Genomic DNA, 14008 nt, shown 5'->3' on the forward strand with positions numbered 1-14008 from the left:
TTTCTATTGAGTTTTACAGGTTTACTTTCTCTTGGAATGTCTGGTTAAGTCATCTAAGTTGCTGGTTCCTCTGGGATCTTAGATTTTTCACCTTGATACTCTAATCTGTGGCTTCTCCCTTTTCCCAGTCTGTATCCCACACACTTACTTGTTTTACCTGGTCCTTTGCAGAAGCCATTGTGTTCACTGGAAGCTGATGCCTGGGACTTGGCTCTCAGTACAGGGCTAACAAAAGACTGTAATCCAGGGTTTTGAACCATTCAGCCACACAGTTTTACATCAGCTATGCAGGGGTGTAAACCTGAGATTACCAAGAACAGAGTTGTTGTCCCACCTGTTCCATCATTTCTCCACCTTATGTGCACTCACTCTGAGGACTGCAAGCAATTACTCTGCTAGGTACTAAATACAATATGCAGCACATGGTAGTGTAAAATTATGGAATTTAGGAGTTTTAATGAGCTCAGGTGCAATACAAAAGAACTTTTTTTTTCTGTTTTTCTTTTTTTCTGTCCATAAAATTATATGGCTCGGAATCAGGGGTTTATACAGCCTTGGACAAAGCCATTTTATTTAAAGGGTGGGTATAGGGGGCAATACTACAACAACAACACCCTAGCCCAGCACAATTATATGCAGATTTGTTCATAAATCTGGGCTGGAGCAGATGTGCTGCACATGTTGAAAATTCAGAGCATGCTGCTGGAACTTTAAACATAAACATGAACCTGTTTCCAAAGAGGAAAATCTGCTCACAGTGAGGAGCTGACCCCTGTGCTTTAAACAAAAATCAAGTCCATTCTGCCTATTGTGCCTTTGCCATGTGTTTACTTTCCTTGCCTGGTGCCTAAGGTAGCTTAAGGAATAGCCAGAAGAAAAGAAACTATTTACCTAGGTCAGAAGTATAGTGGCACTATGGACATAAGGAAACAAGAGGTAGGATATGACCCAACTCATCTGGCCATCAAAGGTCCTGTTAGGCTGGGTCAGCAGTGTCATGCTAGGATCTCTCATCTTTAGATGAGAGAGTATTTTTAGATGCTTGAAGTCTTTGCCCTGTGGCTAAATCTTGCAGAAAAACATCACTGCACTTCACAGTGAGTAAGAAATAGTCTGCTTTAAACACAAACCTGCACTCTGTAGGTAGTTAGAAGTGAAGTTCCTGCAGCTGACTATGTGATTAAATTCTTTTGGAGGGTAGCAGGGCATGAAGACTCTGCACCCTGACTGAGTGTCACCATACTTGCTCTTCTTAATAGTAACAAACTGAAATGCTGGCCACCCCTTCTCTATGAGGCTGTGAGTTTCCAGATTTCAGCATGGCCTGGTGCATGGCTGATGTGTATGGTAGCACGTGATGCATTTTTCTCTATTCTTGGCTTCATTTTGTCAGAAAGGGGTGTGGGTTGCTCTAGGGTCACTGAGAATGCAAGGTGCTTTCTTTCCATCCCTTGAAAAAGTCTCCAGGTAAGGGGCAAAGGTAACTTTCTGGTTAATGTGAGACTGCTTAAATCCCATCTGCTCCCACTGATGTTTGGACAAAGAAAGGAGTTTATTCTCTATTATCAGGCTTGAGTATGCCATGACTCCTGTGAACAGATGTACCAACTTCTCTTTCTTCTTGCTCATCCACTTATCCCATTGCCTTCAGACTGTAAAGAACTTCAGTTTCTAGGATTCATGTACACATTTGTGCCACTGCTTGCCCTGGCAGTGAGCTGCAATACCCTGCTATTGGGAGTGTGATATTTGTCTGGAGGTTTCAGCACCTGAGAAACCTGCACCTCTCTGGCAAACTGCTGATGTTTTATTTTCCTTTAAATCAAAGAACCATGAAGACAAAAAAAGTGTGAAAAAAGTCAGATTGACATAGATGTGGATTGTGCTGAGAACAGTCACAAATAAAACATAACTCTTTGGTTACTGAAAGTAAGAAAGATGTGCATCTGGGTCAGTCCTCTACTTCTCACCTCCTTTCCTGCCTTATGTCTCTCTTTGCCACATGTGCAGCCAGGGATTGGGAACCTCCTGCCAGAGGTTTTATTAACATTACACCTGCTAGGAGCAGTGAGATACCTGCACGCTTGGTTGGACAGGGTTGAATGATGATCATGATGACTAATTATAAATGGGTTTTCATTTGAGAAACACTCACATGTGAGGACTCCATTAACTAATCAGGTTTTCAAGGGGTTTTACTCTTTTGAAGCCCAAAGGCTCCTGTGACTGACAGTGCACAGCCCAGATAACACGGCACAGATGAAAGTAGAAGGGCTGTCAGAGCTGACATGTTCACCTTAAACTGGAAAATTTTAAATGTTCCCAATGGCCCAACTATTTGTCCTTCCACCTGACTGCCATTCAATCCATTGCCTGCAAATATGGTAAGACAAAGAAAAGATGCATTATTATTAATAAATGAATGGAGCTATTTGCTATTTATTATTTAAGTCCTCAGTACTGGCAGGCTTTAGTGATATATGAAACACAGGCAAGTAATTTATTTATTAGGGAAAATAATGATTTTTTTTCCCCCTGTTCTGGAGCCCTCTCTGACCCAAAACAACAGGGGGTTTATCAAGTACAAATAAGATGACTTGTAATTTTAGAGTCTTTCAGAGCACTGTAACTGACAACCTTTTTAACATAAGTACATTGAACAAATAATTTATAGAAGTATTCTGGGAATATTTTAGGGTGTTTTATTACTACTTCTGAAAGCTATGGCATGTTATTGATTTTGGTGTATGAATATAACCTAAAAGTGAGGGCATATGCTTTCCTCCTAATCCAAATCAGCTTTGATGGCAACCTATATATTTTACTGAAAGGAGCCTTGAACTAACAGTAGAGGTTAACAATTACACATCATAGCCAAAAGTTTAAGAAAATGAATTTTGCTCATTACACACTTTCCACATCCAGCCACAGGAAGTTCCCCACTACTCCCTCCTTGATGTCTCATCCAAATTTCCTCAGTAGCTATTTGTCAGAATTTTGAAACCTTATTCTTGCGTTTGTGTCATTTAATTACATTGTATTCATGGGGGCTTCTACTGAGGAAATGTAATCATCATAGTTCTGTTTTCTGCATGCTATAGAAATAGCAGTGTTTCTTTTAAAATGGGATTGCTTGCTTGCTTTATATTTTTTCATGTATATATGTGTTTGTATGTGTATACACAGGCATAGGTATATATAAGAATAGCTGTGATGTATACATTACTGCATGTGGGTATTTCTGTATTTTGTTCTTTGCTGTTCCTGGGGTACTACTCCTCATCACTACAGAGGGGTTCAGTTCCTCTGTTTACTTCTTTTTATCTGTCCAAAGGGTCCAGAGCAGCTTCAGTGCAGCATGTTGGAAGATTGATGCCTCTGCCCTTGTTTTCTGGTGACCTTTGTACCTCTCGATTTGATGCTTCAATGAAACTGGACTAATTCACCTGGCTGCTGAAACCTGTCAAATGGTACCAGTGCCTGATCACTGCCACCATGGTGCAAATGTCAGCCAGGTCACTCATCAGAGGACTCTCCAAACCGCATCACCAAATGTGTGCTCCTTTTTCTTCTCTTCTTGAGTTTTCTCAGTAATCTTCTCTGCTGACAGTTTCACCATTGCTAGTTCAGTTCTGGAGGACTTTTTAATCCCACATTTAGTTCTTGGCTTGAAAAAGGAATGGTGGCCACTTTTTAAGTGCCTTGACATAGCTATTCTTTGAACTACAGGTCTCCTCTAGCTGCACTTAAGAGCACCTGAACAGGTTGTTTAATTCCTATTGTCTTCCTCCCCTTTCAACAAACAATGGTTCTTTTATCTCATCTTTGTTTTCATGGTAATTTAATGCTGCCATCACTGATGGCCTTGCCATGGGAATTCCTGGTTCTGCCCAGCTTGTTGCATGGGAATATTTTGGAACCACGGGAACATTTTGAGTCAGCTCTGCAGGACTGGGGGCCATCAGTGAGGAATTGATGGAAAGGTTCAACAGCAGAGTGAATGAGAAAAGCAAGGGGAGCTGGTAGGAAAAAAATCCCTCCAGGTCTATACCCTACTTGAAGCTTTCTGGCAACTCCATGGCTGGGGCAGTAAGAGACTTGTGCTGCTCTTCACTGCCTCTGGTGCCTTGTTGCCCTCCTTTGCTGCTGTGAGCATGTATATAACAGCATCATGATGCTGTCACTGCTGCTGCTCAAATCAGGATGGAAAAGCATAGGGAGTTCATTGGAAAAGACTCTTGAAGTCTTTAAGTGCTGTTGTCCTCAAAGGCAGAAACTCCTGCTACCTTTATGCCATTATTTCTCATTAAAAAGCCTATGCATGGGAAAGTGTGTGAGTTTGACTGAGAAGAATGCATTAAAGTAGATAAAATATGTAGTTTTTATTTTATTTTATTTTAATTGGGGTAAGGAATTAAATAAAAATAACTCTGAAGGGGGGAAAAGGGCATGCAGATCCTGAGAGCAAGGAATAGGCCATCTGGCTGAACACGCAGCCTGTTAAAATGTACCTTAATCCCCACTTCCTGCTTTTTAGCAGTATGCTTTGGTGTGTGAGAAGTCAGGTACAAAGCAGTGCCCTTAAAAGAGAAGTTTCATTCCTGGTCACCTAAAGAGGTGATTCCTAATTAAATCCAAAAGAGGCATTTTATATTCATCATAGCAGATTTACTCACATCTTTATTTTCCAATAAAATGTGCTTGCTCTTCCTGTTCTTGTGGCATGACTGATGTCACTTCCCACCCAAAAAGTTTCTGAAGGAAGGACTTTTTCTTCCCCTTTTTTACACAACTTAAAATTTGCTTTACTGTTTTTGGTGGTAAAACCCTAGCACTATTTTTATCCAGTTTAGTTAATGTCATTCTCAAAGGAGGAACATCAAGGGCTTTGGGTTGAAACAGAAGTTGCACCCTGTACACCTGCTTCCCTTTGCAGTAAGATTTAATGATTTGTAAATAGTATTAATATACTGGTAAAGGAGAAGAGATGCTTACATGCTGAGCTAAAAACCTGCCTCTCACAGGAAAGGTTTTCTCTGTATCGGTTTTGGAACATACCGGGCACAATTTGATACTGATGAGCATTTCTTTAACTTCCTGATTTTCAAACTTCATAAACTTTTTAAGTGGTCAAAGCAAATCTTCAAGTCCTGGCTATTTCACTGATCTTTCTGTGAGTTGGCCTAGGCTTTTAATATGGCTGTGGCATTGGAACTTGTTTCTCATTAGACCCTTTAGTAAGGGCTGTCAAATGCTCAAAGAACTAATGGGAACCAGGAATCTTGAAAATATGTGAGTGAGCTCAACCATTCACTTATACTCCACATCCCTTGCATAGAATAATCCAGAACAGTAGTGGGACAAGCAGGCAGTTTGCCTCAGGTCCCTTGTTTAGTGGGATATAGACAGGCCCACTTCAGTATCGTATTTCCTAATGTGCAGTAGACTTTGTGGGTTACAGCACTCCTTTCCCCCAGGTGCACATGATACAGAGAGTGTCTATTGTTGTTTTGGGTTCTTTATTTTTAGGTTCAGTGGATTTTATTGGGTTATTTTCCTGCCCTGTGAACACACGTATCAGGTAGTCAATAACAATCGCTCCATTAAAAAGGAAAAATAAAATCTTTAGTGTTAGCTGCACAGAGTAGAAATAAAAAATAAAGGAAGGGGGAAAGATGAAGAGAAAACCAGATGCAAAACATTGCTTTACATGTCATGGAGGCTGCTGTTCTATGGACTCATATCTTCAAGTGAGTGCAAGTAAAATGTTACAGAAAAGGTGCCTTGTATCACATTCTTCTGTTCTCTACTATTATTACTGCTGAAAATCAAAATAATTATTTAACAGTTGCATTATCTTAAATTTGCTTTTGGCTTCCAATGTGAGAACTTTTTTGGCCCAGACAAGACTCTACTTAGGTTACAAGCACATCAATAGGAGGACAAGGAACAGAAGGTGGATAGGTCTGCTGCACTCCTTTCAGGTACCAGACCTCCTTCAGCTCAAAATCATGTTGTGCCCAAACCCATAGCCAAGTGAACACTGAAATTTTAATCCCAGAAAGGACAACGTCCAACTCCTCCCCTCCCATTGTCTGGAAGTGCTCAACTGGTTTTCAGTGCCTCCCCAAACTAGACTCTCCCTTGATGCTGCTCTTTTCACTGCCTTCACTAAAAGCAAAAAAGCCCCAAGCCCCCACATCTGCTCCTAAGTGTTCAGCTCCAAGTGCCAGTCACAACTGGTTTGTGATCCCTGCTTGCTTCTGCCATTGAAGCTTTATTTTGGCTTGATAGTGAATGAAACAGGCAGGTGTAAGATTTTAGGTCTCTGCTTAGACGAATTGTGCCTGGTACATGCAGAGCAACACGAGTGTTTACAACAGCCTGTGACAGAACGTGTTACTCACTGAGACTTGAGGTACTGCCATAGAAATATGGCACATGGCACAGAAACTGCTTTTGCAGCAAGCTGAAAGTCGTGTTATTAGTGTTTGCTATTGGATTAACCCACTGATGTGCAATCCAACCCAGTACCAGCAGTGAGGGTTTATTACCAGTGGTGGCTTCCAGTCACATCAGAGCTCACGATGATCTTGTGAGGTGTGTAGACGTGTGTGGTTTTGTGCATGGATGTCTGTGTGCAATTGCTGTGAGGGACAAGAGAGCAGCTGAGCTCTAGAGGAGCTGGGAGTGAGTTCCTGTGATGCAGCACTGCATCCGGAGCCCTTCCCAAAGTGTCACATCGTGTGCTTGTGGTTAAAATCTCCTCTTGAGTTGCTTAGCCTGCAAATGGATTTTATCACTCAAAGGCACTTGGGGATGAAGGAGGAGTGCAATTTTTGTCTCAGTTACACAGATGGAGCCTGTCGAGGTTACAGGACAGCTCGGGGTTGTGATAGGTCCCAAAGTCTTTGCCATTTAGTTCAGCAGCCCTATGAATATTCAGATTACATCCTCTCCACTGATGCTGCCACCCAGAGTGCCAATTTGTTTCAAAGCTGTTAGTGTTTTGGGGGGGATATGAACACCTCTCCGGGGGGATTGGACTTAGATATCCCCAGTTCAGTTTACTTGTATGTGGGCAAACTGCCGACAGATGGCACTGATTTTCAGCCATGGTTAGAGGGTTGTGACTGATTTCTTGTCTGCGACTAAAGCAACAAGGATGTCTGTCCCTCACTGCTAACTAGGATCAGCTGTAATTTACATCTTTGATATATGCAAATTGGTTACAAAAAAAGCACAATATTTATTCTTTTGAGTTTCTCTTGCAGCTGTTTGACCAATGTCCCATCCCCTTCACTCAAATTCTATGAAACAGAAAGATTAATTTTGTCAAGAAATGTCAGTTTATCTCAATTACCAGCTTGTGGGTAATCAGATCACCATTATTCCTAGCAGTAATGAGAATTCTTAATGTAAAAATACCCCAAACAACCAAACTACCAACTAACCAATGAGGTAATTAACCAGTTATTATATGATAATAACAATGTACTTGTGTGCTTGATGGGTTCAATGTAATTAAAAACTTCTAATATGCATCTGTTTGTGACTTGTAAAAAAATTAAGAGGTTTGGAGAGTCTGGGCTTCTCTTTCTTCATTCATTTTTTATACATTTAGGGTTTTTTGTCTTTGAGCCTTCTGATATAAAAGCAGTAAAATTATGTATGAGACTCAGAAATAGATTTGACTCTATGCAAATTCTTTGGAGGAATTAGAGGACAGCAGCACACACCATTTCAACACCAGTGACCTGGGCTTTCAACACCAGTGACCTGGATTTTGTGGGGCAAAAAGTCTTTGGGTATTTGATTTGGATTCAGTCACAGAGTTAAGAGACACAGTAGTTTTAATCTTTGATTTAGCAGAAGATTTAGGCTGCTTCCAGAACAGTACTTCAATAATTTAAATCTGAGCATGAACATTCTTGAAATAAGTGGAACTGCTCATGGGTTCAAGTCAAGCGTGGGCTTAAAATATTACAGAATCAGTTGGGAGCATCTACAAGGTTGACCTGTCTTAAATTTTAAATCCACAAAAGGAATACTCTTCATTTGAGTAACATACACCTTCTTGAGATTCTGTCCTGACTGCCTCTATCTAACAGCATCGGCAAATCAATAACTTCCTCTTTCTACAGAATTTTTTTCCCTATGTATAAGGCTGTGCTTGTTGCTACAAGAATCTTTTGCCTCCTCCTCTAGATGTCCCTCCCCATTTGGCAATTTATTATTTTTTAAATCAGTACACACATAAACATTGCTATTTTAATTAGGGAGAAGCAAACAGAAGTCACAGACTATAAGGCACTGTGGAGTACGCTTGCTACTCTCACATTTTAATTATTTATTTGAGTAAATAAAATTAAATATTTTCATAGTGATCCAGAACAGGATTTGAAGTAATTACTCTGTCAAATTGATCAAAAATTCTCTCATCAAAATAAAAACCTTCATGTCATTGAATAATTTATAATACAAATACACAGAAATTGTAAAGTATTATAAATAGAAAACTGCAGGGTAAGTGAACATGAATTAGTTAAGGGTTATGTTTCTGAAAGAGCCTGTCATAAGCTGTATAAATTTTTAATAAGTGTTTTTGAGGCCCAATTTTCAGTATACAGTATATACCAACAACTACAGGAAACAACCCAAAAATGGTTATTTAGAAACACAGCTGTTTATGATAAAGGCCAGATTGTGACTCCTCTTTCTGGGCCTTTCTCTCATACAATTTGAACTAATGATGTTTGCCACTGATTGCCTATGGCTTAACACGAATCATCTGCCTAAATAGCAAATACATTAAGTAAACCTAATCTCTATTATTATCTATGAATACCAAATGCTAGGACAATATCTAGCCTATTAAAATCCCAACTGTTTAGTGAGGCATCCATACACCAGTGACCTAACACCAGCTTGTCTGTGTTCAATCTTTGGTAGGGTTTCTGGTGTGACTGAGGACCTTTCGTTCTTGTGCAGGAGCTGGAAAGTGCTGTCAGACTTCCCTGGCACCTGCAGATCCTGATCATACAAGCTGCCATCTCCACATTAAGTGCAAAAGCATCTGGAAGCACTCAAAAGTTTGCAAGTTGATGGTAACTTTTGCAGTTATCTTTTAATGCCAAAGGTGACTCTCCATGTTACAAGTGAGCAAGAAGGAGTCAGAGGCAAAAATTTCTGATCTCAGGTCCCTTGTTTTTTTTCTAATTCTTACTGAACTGTGGATCAAAATTAACTCCTAAAAGACCATAAGACAATTTGGTAACAGAGCTAGTTCTTCCCATGCTAGAGCTGTTGTTGTCAGTGGGTCTAAGATGGATACAAAGATCAATAGCCTTTTTTAAAAACTACCAGATCTTGGTAGACTTGAAAAATAAAACTTCCTCCTTCCCAGCCAAATGGCTGGATCTTCTGGTGGGATCTGGATCTAAGGCAGCAAAGAAGACCTGCTGCAGCTCCACTGATGCTGAGGGAGTTTTGGATGCAGCATTTTAAGGCTGAGGTAATGCCACTGGAGTCAGTGGATTTGTTCTGACTTAACTGAATCCTAAGAAAGTCTGGAAGTAATTTTTCAATTTCTTCTTATGAAGGTCATTAGGCAAATTCTATTCCTTTTCCTAAAAGTAGTTCTAGAAGTTCAAGAAAATAGAATTGGTGCCATTTGTACTTTATTCTATTTAAAGGATCATTTAAGGTAGGGTTTTCCCTTGGCTTTCTTGCAGCATGGCACCATTTTGGTAGACATGTCAGTTCAGATCATATCTGGCTAAAACTTTGGTTTTTGAGAGCTAGTAAGAAGGATGCATTTTTTTTGATCAATATGCATTACAGAAATAGACACAGGCAATGATTTTCAGAGATCTAAGCCAAAGAAGCTTTATCAGATGTACAATATGCTATCTCATTTCATGCATACATCTACCTCTGGCAAGGTTCTTTCTATTTCTGGGACCTAAATAGCCTCTTCAAGGTAGCTGTGCTTGTAAATCTGTGCTGCATCAGAAGGGTCAATATATAGATGCAGAGCAGGCAGAGAATGACAGAAAGTGGGAGCAGGATTGGAACAAGTGAAAAATTGCAATCCTTCCCTGCTAGAAAATGAAAAGTCATGTATGAAACTCATGGGAACATTTAGGAAGTACTCAGAAAGCTTTGGAAAGCTTTGGCTTACACAAACTTAAATGTAGCCTAAATTTTGCATTGATTCTCTGTACAAGGTGAAAAATGCCCAGCTTGAATATAGTACAAGACAAATCTATTGATTTCAGAGTAGACGTAGGAATTTATTGCTGTACTGTTTCTCTTCCCATTCATCAGCCAAGATTTTCTGAACTGGATGCATTAGCAGTGCCACAAAATATTTTGTGGAGGTTTTCAGTGACTCAGGGATTTAGTCCTCAGTGTAATTACTGCCTAACTCTGTGTTCCCCATTCTGGATGATGTGGGGAACATATGCCTAGTACTTCAAATGTTACATTGCTGTACATCAGACTGACAGCAAACAAGTTTTTAATGACTGTTCAATTAAAGTGAAACCATTTGATGATTTTAGACTTAAATTTTATCTATAATAAATTTCCTCTTCCTATAAATCTAGGCTACCAAAGTCTGCATGGAGCACAGAAATGGAGGCTTCCATACATTAGTTATTCACTGGGTCCTTCCTTTCTCTCTGTTAAATAATTGATAGGCACAATCGTTCCTCCTACTTCTTCACTGTAGTCAATAGCATGTCATCTTCTGCTGTCATCTCAGATCACCTTCCTGAACTGCATAGGTTTGGGAGTCAAGTCTGATATAGACAAGTTAAACTTTTGATAGTAGAAAGAGATGTTCGTTTAATATGTTGGTTGCTAATTATTATCAACCCATTTTAAAATGAGAAGGTAGCTCATATAGGGAATCGCTTAATTTCCCTAAGCACATTTGGGTCTCACTTGCTTTAAAGATGTGCTCTTAGCTAGATTTTTCTCTTTGGGTTTGGGGTCTTTAACATTTCCTCTTCTGTTGCTTGTGGTTTCATTGTACCATTATTCTTACTGCTTTTCCTCTTCCATCTGTTTCGCTTTCTACTCCACAAGGACATTGTAGTTTTTTTGGATGTCAAATGGAACGACAAAGGGAAAAAATCCCCACAATTCTTTTTTCAAACTATGAATAGTTTCTCTTAAAAAAAAAAAAAAAAGAAAAAAAAAAAAAAGAAAAAAAAAAAGTTCTGGTTCATCTGCAGCCAAGTTTATTGGAAATGACAGCTCAAAAGTTCAGTGAGTGAGTGAAGTTCCTAGAGATCAGAAGCCCTCTGCTGTTTCTGCTGTTTCCAGGCCTCAATACAAGGGCACCTTTTGGAAGTTTCAAGGTCAGCTGTAGGTCTATTATTATGTTGAATGGAAAGGAAATAATTTTGCACTTGTATCCAACTTCTTGTAATCTTTCTCCTTACCCTACTTGGCTTCTTTGTAGTACTTGAAGGCCCCAGCTTCATCTCTTTTGGCCATTGTAAATGGTTTGATTGGTGTTGGCCATGTTATCCCTTCTTTCGTCTTTATAAAAAGCAAATGATCATGTTGCATTGAAGAAATCATTATTGCCATCAAAAAATCTGCCTTAATTTTCACCTTCTCTGAAAGCTTCAACTCCTCATCAACATTTCAGAAGGAAGTAACTGTGTTGGTTTTTAGTAACTGAGGAATCCTACCAGTTCTGATCCACACTTTGGATAAGTCATAGCACAGAGACCTTTTTGGACAAAGGATGCACTGCTCTTTTGCTTTTATTTTTTCCTCTTTGCTTTTTCTGATTTTTTTTTTTTTTTTTGAAACATTTGTTCAGGCCCCCTGAAGTGAAGGCAGAGACATGAATCTGTACAAAGTTCCCTTAACCAACCCTCTCTCCTGAGTGGCAACCTGAAGCACTCTAGGATCAAAATTGTGTATGTTATGCTCAGAATCATAGCTTTGCTTTCCTATGAAGGACTTGGGCTGGTGTGTTGGAATCAAGCGTTTGCAGGGAACTCAGCCACAGATATTTCTTCTCAAACATCTCTTGGCAGCTTTTCCTTCTGCAGTGCCTAGGAGACTGTTGCTATAGTTGGTACATTAGTCTGGCTCAGCCCTGTCTGACTGTCTGAAACAAAACACCCATTCAGCAACCTGCTCCTTGCCCTGCCTCTCTTTTTCTGATTCACAGCAAAGATAAACAGGACAGCAGGTCATGTCCCTCTGAGTTATCACTTCTGCCACCGACTGATTATAAACCAGGACACAGAATTTAAAAAGTAAGTGATTTTGTGCCCAAAAGCACCTCCTGTGCTTGGCACATGGAGTTAGTATGAGTTTCTTAACCACTTGGTTTTGCATGTGGTTACTGGTGCTGAATGTGGGACCATAAAGCACTTTCAGCTCTAAGCCCAGATGATTTCCTTGGCTTTTAGGGGATTACTCCTAACTGACACCATCATAACATGGATAAGGACTGGAATCATATCTTATCCCACAAACACAGGAATGATTCTCTCTTCAGAGCCTACACAGTGCTTTTTATGTATTATACCTAAAATATGGTATACATTTGTCTGAAAACTAAAGGTTAAAGTCACACTTCAAGTCTGAGGTGTTTTAATTACAGGCCAAAGGGAGCAACAGAGGAAATAGTAAATATGTAAAGAAGAAGCTGTGTGAAGGACTTGGCTGGCAATAAAAATTGTCTTAAGTAAAATGATTTTAGATGCTTTCAGCCAGGTTACATTGTATGTGCCTGTGACCATTTCTGTGCTTCAAGAGTTACAGAATCTGATCTCAGGGATCACAGTGTCATATGAAGGCTACTATTGAGAAAGATAAGAAGGTATTTAGTTTTCCTAGGGTAAAAAAAAAAATTATAGCACAACCTCAAACTGGTGGGCAAGCTTCCTGCTTACTTCTGACCTGTCCAGAGTGGTTTAGCAGGTGCTAGGAAGTTGCATTAGCTCCCAGCTACATAGCAAGGGGGGGTTTAGAAGAGCTCTTGAGGACTTGTAAAATGGAACATGGCTTGGGGTTTGAGTATTTATCTGAGCAGCTGTCTCTCTCTGTATGGGTTGAAACACTGTTTGACATCATCTAAAGCTGTTTTATTGGCTGTTCCAAAACAAACAAAATGCAAATAGGCTTAACACCTTTGGAAGGCAACAGCTTGGTTTTTGTGTGGAATTCATTTTGAGCTGAGGATCTGTAAAGCTGATCTGAATCTAAGCTGCAAGCTTAGCTTTTAACCTGCATTTGCTCCTTCAGAGCTTTTTTTGAACCACATATTTTGCCTTTATTGTCAGCTGCCCTGCATGCATTTGTGTGAGGAATATGATGGGCTCTTGCTTTGAGTTGACACTATCTATGAAAGAGTTGAAAATAAAACCTGCACTCTGTCCCCACTCTTCTTGCTTTACAGAGGGATATTTTGGGGCTCCTAACTTGAAGATCTGGAGTTCTTTCACATCCTTAGCATCCACTGCCTTTGGGGAAGGACTGACCATTTGGAAGCTACATCATTTTCCCTTGAAGAATCCAGCAGGGCTGTACTAAACAGTTGGTTCCCATCAGGTCCTCCTTGTCTTGGGCATCTGCTGCTGAATTGCTGCTAGATGCTTTATTGATGATAGTGGGGGCTGTGATATCTTCATTTTATCAATAACCTGAATTAAGCTGCTATTGCTTTTAGAGAAGCCTGTGCAATGGCTGAGGGAGGGACTCAATGGTGAGGGTTACCTGCCCCAAGATCTGCTCAGGTCAGACAGGTAATACAAATAGGGAGTGTCTGGTGAAGTGGAAGCAAAGGGCATCAAGGGGAGTTGAATCCTTCCATCCTATTTGCTACTTTCATATTAAATCTGGTGACACATAGTATCTTTATTTCCCTTTCTAGGGAAAATACTACTAGGTAGTATTTTAGTATTTTCTATCTAGGGTTACAAGACATTGTTTTCTCATGAAGTATGGTCACTGCCTGTGTTTTGGAGTGGTT

The sequence above is a fragment of the Heliangelus exortis genome, chromosome 15 (assembly GCF_036169615.1).
Source record: "Heliangelus exortis chromosome 15, bHelExo1.hap1, whole genome shotgun sequence".
NCBI classification, from domain to species: domain Eukaryota; kingdom Metazoa; phylum Chordata; class Aves; order Apodiformes; family Trochilidae; genus Heliangelus; species Heliangelus exortis.